This window comes from Onychomys torridus, chromosome 1, assembly GCF_903995425.1.
Source record: "Onychomys torridus chromosome 1, mOncTor1.1, whole genome shotgun sequence".
Lineage (NCBI taxonomy): Eukaryota > Metazoa > Chordata > Mammalia > Rodentia > Cricetidae > Onychomys > Onychomys torridus.
In genome coordinates, this window is record NC_050443.1 from 96,589,596 (window position 1) to 96,597,892 (window position 8,297).

Below are 8,297 nucleotides of genomic sequence, written 5' to 3' on the forward strand. Positions count from 1 at the left end.
CTCATGACGACTGGAGTTCAAATCTCCACAAACCCATAAAAGCCAAGAGCGGCAGCATGCATCTCAATTCAGGGCTCCTCCAGTGGAAGGAGAGAAATTATGACTGTAGCTGTCCTCTGACCTCTACCCACATCACATGCTGTGGCTTTGCAGATGCATGAGAGAGAAAGAGAGAGAGAAAGAGAGAGAGAGAGAGAGAGAGAGAGAGAGAGAGGGCTGTACTGTACTTGACATGGTTTGAGGTATCTATCACAAGTCATCTAGAAATGATTTAAAGTCAGAGGTTACATACATACTCTGCCTTTGGGGTTTAGTAACCACAGTGGTCCTAAAACAACTCCCCTCCAATACTGAGGGATGTGGAGTATGTGCCATCCCCTGGGTACTCAGGGATGTGGAGTATATGTTGTCTATTCTGTGATTTACTCCTTTGTCCTTCTGAAAGGTGCTACAGAAGCAGACCTGTGTCTGCTCACTAACGTATGCCTGGCTCCCAGCACAGTGTCCAAGACATGGTAATCCCTGATAAATATGGTTGGGCATTTGCTTAATAGCAGGTTGCATTCTGCAAGAAGCTTTCCTTAGCAATCTTGTTGTTTCGAGAACATCACAGACTATACTTGCACACACTAAGGGTGTCATCATCTAGAGGACCACCAGGGTCCATTCTGGAACAAAGCACACCGCTCTTGGCTGTATTTGCTGAGCGTTTCAGTTTCCTGTGACCGCTGGGAAGTCACCACACACCAGATGGCTTGAAACCACCCAGGTGTGTTCGCTCAGTGCTGTGGTTTGGGTGTGAATGGCCACACAGGATAAGGTTTGATCACTTTGGTCTTCAGCGGGCAGGACTGTTGGAGGAGGCCGGGGATCCTCGGCACGGGAGGTGTGGCTGCAAGAGGCGAGTCATGGGGTGGGGGTGGGGGTGCCTTTGAGGGTTATGCCCTGTTCCCAACCCACCAGACTCTCTGCTTCCCGATCCTTCTGGATGTGAACAAGTCTATCCCATCCCCTATGCCTTTTCTGCCATGATGGACCCTAAGCCACAAGCCAGATAAGTCCTTCCTTCCTCTACTGGTGACTTTTCTATTGCTGTTACAAAACACATGACAATGGCAACTTATGGAAGGAAAGGTTTATTAGGAATTATGGCCCAGAGGGACAAGAGTCTGTCACCATCACAGCAGAGGGGCGTGGGAGAGGGCACAAGTGCAGACAGATAAGCCCTGGAGAAACCAGGCATGTCAATCACGCAGGGTTGTCTCCTCAGTGGAGGAAATGGAAACCCTTTTCCACCCAGAATGCTGGGAGCAGATGTTGTTAATGACCTGGTGACCTTTGCTATCTGTAGGGCCAGGCCCCACCCGATCTCCTGGAATGTTTATCCCGCCTCTCCTTCCCTAGACCTTAATCTTTAGCTTTGTTTCTCAGGCAATAGAACCTATCCTTAAGGGGAGATGTCTCATGTACTTTATAGCCTGCTGACCTTTCCACTTTCTCCAGATCCTAGCCCTTAAGCTATAAAACCCATCTTCATGGTAGAGGTCACATGGCCTTTGCAGAAGAGTTTAGGTGTAGTCATACCTTAAGCTTTATTGTGCACACGAGAATGGGATCATTGTTACCAGGAAACTATTTTCCAGAACTGTACTGGACTTAAACATCTCTGAAATAAACTGGCTTGGTGTCAGACTCCAAAAGTTTGAAGCAGCGCCCAGCTAACTAAGTCACCCTGAACCAGGTTTCCTTCTTACCTCCTGTGGATTGAGTGGGTGTTTCGGGCTGTCATGCTTGCAAGGACCCCACAAGTGGGTGTGGCAGCAGGAAGAGCTGGAGAGCTCATATCTCCAACCAAGAGGCAGGGAGAGACCACTGGAAATGGCACAAGGCTTTTGAAACCTCAAGTCTGCTCCCAGTGACATACTTCCTCCAGCAAGGTCACACACTTCCTATACCTACCCCCAAAGTGTCACCAACTGGAGTGACATGTATTTTGAGGCCTGAGAATATGGAGGGCACCTCGTTCAGTCCACCACACTCTGGTCCCTTAAGCTGCTTGTTGGGCATTCTGTCACAGTAACAAGAAAACAATGGCTGTGCTTCCATTTCCCTGGAACAGAATTCTGAAAGCAAGGTGTCAGCAGGGCTGGGCCTGCTCCAAGGAGAGGCTCCTTCCTGCTTCTTCTACCTCCTGATGCTCCAGGCAGTCCAGGTTTGTGGCTGTAAAACTCCAAATCCTGCCTGTGCCCACACATGGATCTCCTCTGGGACTCTGTCTCCTTTCCTGTTTTTTTTTTTTTTTTTCTTTCTTTCTGGTTTTTCAAGACAGAGTTTCTCTAAGTACTGGCTGTCCTGGAACTCACTCTGTAGACCAGGCTGGCCTTGAACTCATAGAGATCCACCTGCCTCTGCCTCCTGAGTGCTGGGATTAAAGGCACGAACCACCCCTGCCCAGCTCCTCTCCTGTTTCTTATAAGGATGCATATTTTTTATTTTGTGTCTACCTGGGTAATGCCCCGGACTTCATCAAGAGATGCTTAATTTATGAGCTTTTAACTCAAAGATCTTTAATTATATCTGCAAAAATTATATCTTTTTTCCAAATAATATTCAGGGGTGAGCATGTCTTTTTTAGGAATGTGATGGTCAGTCTTCACTGTCAATTTGTCTGCATTTTAATCACCAAAGGAAACATAACTCTGGGTCCGTCTGTTGAGGATGTTTCCAGAGAGGTTCAACCCACCCCAAACATAGGCAGCACCATCCTGTGGGCTAGCATCCTAGACTGAAGAAAAACAACAACAACAACAACAACAAGCGTGGGGAAGGAAGCCAAACCAGAGCCAGCGTTCACCTCCATCTGCTGCCCAGTCACCCACATGAGAACAAGCAGCTGCCTGGCAGCACCATGTGTTGTTCGAATCTTAGATGGTCTTTCAATGAAAAACCCAGAGCCAGATATCAGGGTGAAAGCTGACAGATCAGAGAAGCAGAACAGCCAGCCACTAGTTCTTACCTCTAGGAAATCCTCAGCATAAAGAGAGTGAGTTCCTGTTTCCTCACACCTTTTATACCTTTTGCTGCTCTGCCATATTACTTCCTGGGATAAAAGACATGTGTGCTTCCCAAGCAGAGGCATGAGATCTCAAGTGCTGGGATTAAAGGTGTGTGCTGCCACCACACCTGACCTCTATGTCTAATCTAGTGGCTGGCACAGTCCTCTAATCCTCTGGCAAGTTTATTAGGATATACAGTATATCGCCACAACCATGCCTTCCTATCATGATGGACTGTCCTCTCCAACAGTGAGCCCCAACCAACCCCTTCCTCCTTTAAGTTGCTCTTTGGGGGGATATTTGGTCACAATGAGACATAATGAGTACATAGGCCATGTGTACTCACCCAGCTGTGCTGAGTATGACAGGTTCCTGCTCCTTTGATGGCATCTGTTTCTTTGGAACATCTTCTCCAAAGGGCTCAAGCTAGAGCCTCAGAGCTTGGCGCTTGGAGCATCTGCTCTTGATGTTGGACCAAATGCAAGTTAGTCCACTGCTCCCTTTACTACCCACATCTGTGGCTTCTTAAGTGTGCCAGGCAGAAGGGACCTTGCAAGAAAAGGAGACATTCTGGGTTGCAGAATAAAAAGGTCCACACAGAGTAGGTGACTTCAGAGAAGAATCAGTTCCATAGACTTCAGATAATCTTTTCATTAAAGAAAAATCTCCATTAGAGCTGGTCCTGAAGGTGTAGGTATGGGAGAGCCGGCCCTGAGGACACAGAAGAAGAACTGGCCCCTCCCCTTGCTCATCACTGCAAGGGGTGAACTAGCCAGGGCAATGCTGGAGAGCTCACCCTGGTGACAAAGACAGGGGAAAGCTGGTGGGCTGACCAACCCTGCAACTACTCAGGCCCAGAGCTAGGGTTACGTGCTGTCCCCACCCAAACATCCACCCCATCTGTGATCCACTGGAGTTGGGGGTGTGGGAAGACCAGTCCTACAGATCCAGGGCTGCAGGATCTCAACGGCACAGGGCAGCAATGAGATGTCCAGAAAGAGTCCCAGTGAGGGCCCAGCCTCGATGGTACAGCAGAGACCAGGGTCCTCGAATCAGACCAATGATCCTTTGCAATGAACGGCTGCCTGTGAAAATGTGTGGATAAAGGGGTTTTCTGCGTGACTCACTGTGTCACACTGCAGCTTCCACGATGAGATTCTCCACTTCTTTCTTTTTTCCCTTTCTTCTCTTAAATTTTGTTTTGTTTTCTTTTAGGGGGTGGGTACCTGGGTGAGACTGAGAGACATAATGTAAAAGACACAAAGAATAAATTAAAAAGTAAAAAAGTAAATGAAGTAAGCAAAGTTGTTTTGTTTTTTTTAAGTCTCTATTAATGTTCAATACATGATGAAGGGCTCACTTGGATCTTAGCAGCCCAGCAAGGCTATGCACACATCCCTCCGTGTCCTAACAGCAGGAAGGGATGAAGAGAAAGAAGTGTCTGCTTTCACACAGGAGGGCCAGGGGAGGCGACAGGTGGTCAGCTTGATGGACAGTCTGGTGGGTCTGCGGTCTGTGTCAGGTGCCTCCTGGGAGGTGGCCTGCGCCGAGCACCATCTCCTGAAATGCTCAGAGTGTGCAGCGAGGCTGGTGCCATTTCCAGCCTAGGGAAACTGAGGCTGAGAGAGGATAATGGGATTGTCCCAGGCCACACATCAGGCACACCTGATTCTGGAGCAAGATTCTTACCCTCTGGGCTCGACTCCCTGACACGTTGTTGGAGAAGACAGCAAAGGAGCACCCCGGGAAGGCAGGTTTGGGTCCATCTGCCTCATGACTGGTGAGGTTCTGAAGGCGGAGTCTCTGCTGCTTCCGTCTCAGCCTTTGCCACACTAGGTACTTGAGGGCCTTATTGAATGAATGCATGAATGAATAGGAGTGTGAGGAGCAGAAACTCAGAGATGCCGGCCCAGGTGATGGAAACAAACATGGGGATGCTGTGGTTGGTGAGCACATGACATCTGAGGAAGAAGATGGTGGCGCTGTTGTTCGGAAGTCTGCAGTGTTTAGGTGGTTGCTGTAGCTCCATTCACCAGTCATTCATTCTAGCCCTTCTTCCATGCCACATTCTGTAGTGTGGGCACACCAGCTCTGCTAGTGTGGCACGCTTCAAAGACAGTGTCTTTCTGAAGCCCCCACCTGCAGCAGCCCTGACTCTGTAAGCAGCTCCCTGGTGGGACCTGGGCCAACAGTTCCCTTGGTCCTCTGCTGTGTGGCTTTGGAGTCTTCTAGAACCTTCACTCAGCATCTTTTCCTATACACCTTCCTGTGACTCTCAAACTATAGGTGATAAGTGACACACTGCTGGTTTTTAAGTTATCTTTAGGGCTGGAGATGTGACTCAGTTAGTAGAAAGCTTGTCTAGCTTACATGAAGCCCTAGGTTTGGTCCCTAGTATCACACAGACCAGGCATGGTGGTGTACACCTGCAATACCTCAAGAAGTGGAGGCAGGAGGATCAAAGGTTCAATCAAGGTCATCCTTAGTTACTTGAGTTCAAGGCTAGCCTGGAATACATGAGATCCTGTCTTAAAAACAATTTTTTGTTCTGCCACTCACACAACACCAGAAATACCACACATACCTCACTCTGTCCCTGCAAAGGGTAGAGCCAGTTGGTGACATTTATATGGCTGTCCCAGTGATGGTGAGTTAATGCAGGTCATTTAAGACTCACAGACCTGGCCCAAAGAAGCCAATGAAAACAGGACCTGACACATAACACTACCAATAATGATCTATAAATGGATGAACAACTAAGTAGCTTGTTTTAGTTCGGGTTTTATTGCTGTGAAGAGACGCCATGAACAGGGCAGCTCTTATAAAGGAAAACATTTAATTGGGGCTGGCTTACATGTTCAGAGGTTTAGTCCATCATCATGGTGAGAAGCATCGCATGATGTTGAAGAGGTAGCTGGGAGTTCTACATGTGGACGAGCAGACAGCAGAAAGGAAGAGAGACATAGGGACTAACCTGAGCTTTGGAAACTTCAAAGCCCACACCCAGTGACACATTCCTTCCAACGAGGCCACACCCCCTGCTAGCGCATTCCCTATGAGCCTATGAGGGGTATTTTCATTCAAACCAACCCATTGGCTCAATCCAATCTTCTCGCTTAGTGCCTCTGAACAGGACAAGGGAGCCCTGGGGAAGCAGGATTGAGAAACAAACAGAAGTTTTAAACATCAGAAACTCTGGAACAGGCTAAAGCCTTCCAGCCACAGAAACCATGTGAGTCAGGAGGCAGCGGGAGCTAGCCCATTTGGGGAGTGGATGGCTGAAAATGGCGGGTTCCAGCTGACCATCTGGGAGGGCACAGAGCTGCTGTGAGGCCTCCAGCTTCGGGGATTCCTGGTTGAAAGAACAGCTGTCGCTTCTGTTCCCAGGATCCATCAAATTCCCACGGGGCCTGAGGTCATAGAATGAGTCTCTTCCTGGCAGCTCAGATTTGGGAAGGAGGAGGGTCATAGGGCGTGGGGGGGGGGGTGGGGGGGGATGAGGAATGGTGGAATGGGATGCAAAGGCCTTTCCTGTTCCCTGGGAAGCAGACCACAAACTGCACTCACCTGCAAATGTTTCCTTGGAAAATGAGCCCCAAGGAAGCTTTGCAGCAAACTGAGCTGGTTCTCTGGTGTCCGTAGAGGCTGCATAGGGCTCACAGCTTCTTCCCACCCCCTGCCAATCCCTGGACAGACTGTACCCATAGGGTGCTATGGTGAAACCAGAGTCTGGCAAGTCTGGACCATTGGTTGGCACCTCATGAAGAAAGTGTTCGGTTTGAGGCAGGAGTGGGGTGGCAGCTGAGTCTTTCCAACTGTGCAAGTGAGTGGAGTGAGTGGTCATTAGAGGTGCCCTGCCTAAGAATCAAGGGAAGTAGCTAAGGTCCATGAGTGCAAATGTGTCCAGATGGATCTAGAGTGACCTCTGAGCTGGTCTGGGACTGAAAGTTCCTTGGAGAAGCTACCCGCACTGAGTTGACTTTGGAAGAATTGATAACAGCCAGGTTGGAGAGGGGCACCCTCTAGAGCAGGGTCCTGAAGAAGCTGGTTTGGCTATTAGTAGGTCTGAAGTGTGGGGAGAACTCTGGGGAGATGAGCCGAGCTAGTGGTGAGCAAGGTCACAAGCCTCATGTGCCACCGTGCCTGGCTCCTCAGTGCAGCTGTCAGAAGACAATAAGGACATGTTCTTTCCATAAGTAGAGCTGCAATGGCCCCCGCTTGACTTTTTCAACGGTTTACCCACGGCATCGTGTTCTTTCCATCTCTCTTCTCTGCCAGCCACAGCTTTGCTCTCCTGATTCAAGATGGCCACTGTGGCTCTGGACAGACACATCCAAATACTGTAACAACCATCAGAAAACATACCTAGGAGGCCAGCGAGATGGCTGAGAGAGTAAAGGTGTTTGCCACCAAGCCTCATGACCTGAGTTCAAATCCTAGAATCCACATTGTAGAAGGAGAGAACCCATGCCCCCACCTTGTCCTCTGACTTCCACACTTACACTGTGGCATACATGAGCACCCCCGATAAACAAATAAACAAACAAACAAGTCAATAAGATGTCCTTTAGAAAGAAAGAAAGCAAACATACCTAGGAGCTGAGGAAGTGGCTCAGTGGGTTAGAGCAGTTGCTACACAAACATGAGGACCTGGGGCGATCCCCAGCACCTCACACAGGCCTGCAGCCCCAGCACTGTGTTGGGTGGAGACAAGAGGTGTGCAGGACCTGATGGTCACTAGTCTAGCTGTAGGTTCAGTGAGAGACCCTGTCTCAAGGGAACGAGTGGCTGAGTAAGATACCCACTGTCCTCTCTAGCCTCTGTGTGCATGCATAGGCATGTGCTCTCTCCCCACACCACATGAGAGATAATAAAAGAAAGAAAAAGAATGAGAAAACCCAGCAAGCTGCCACACCACACTGGAGGAGGGCCGGTCTTTCCTCTGGGGCCTGTTGAGAAACAGGAAATTCAGAGATTCCATGAACTAGTCACATGGTCACAAGGAACAGGAAAGGAGGCTGGGAAATACAGTAATCTCCCTAGATGTCATGGATCCTGCTGAAAAGTATTTTATCATTTGAGAAATAATGAGAGTAAATACAGAAGGACACTCCCAGGCTGTGCCACAGCAGGGCACCAACAGAATCCACTCACTCTTGGTCCCGAGTTTCCTGTGACTCACTCAATTCCTGATAAATGCTTGCATTTACAAATAGATTGTTAGATCTCTTATTTTAAATT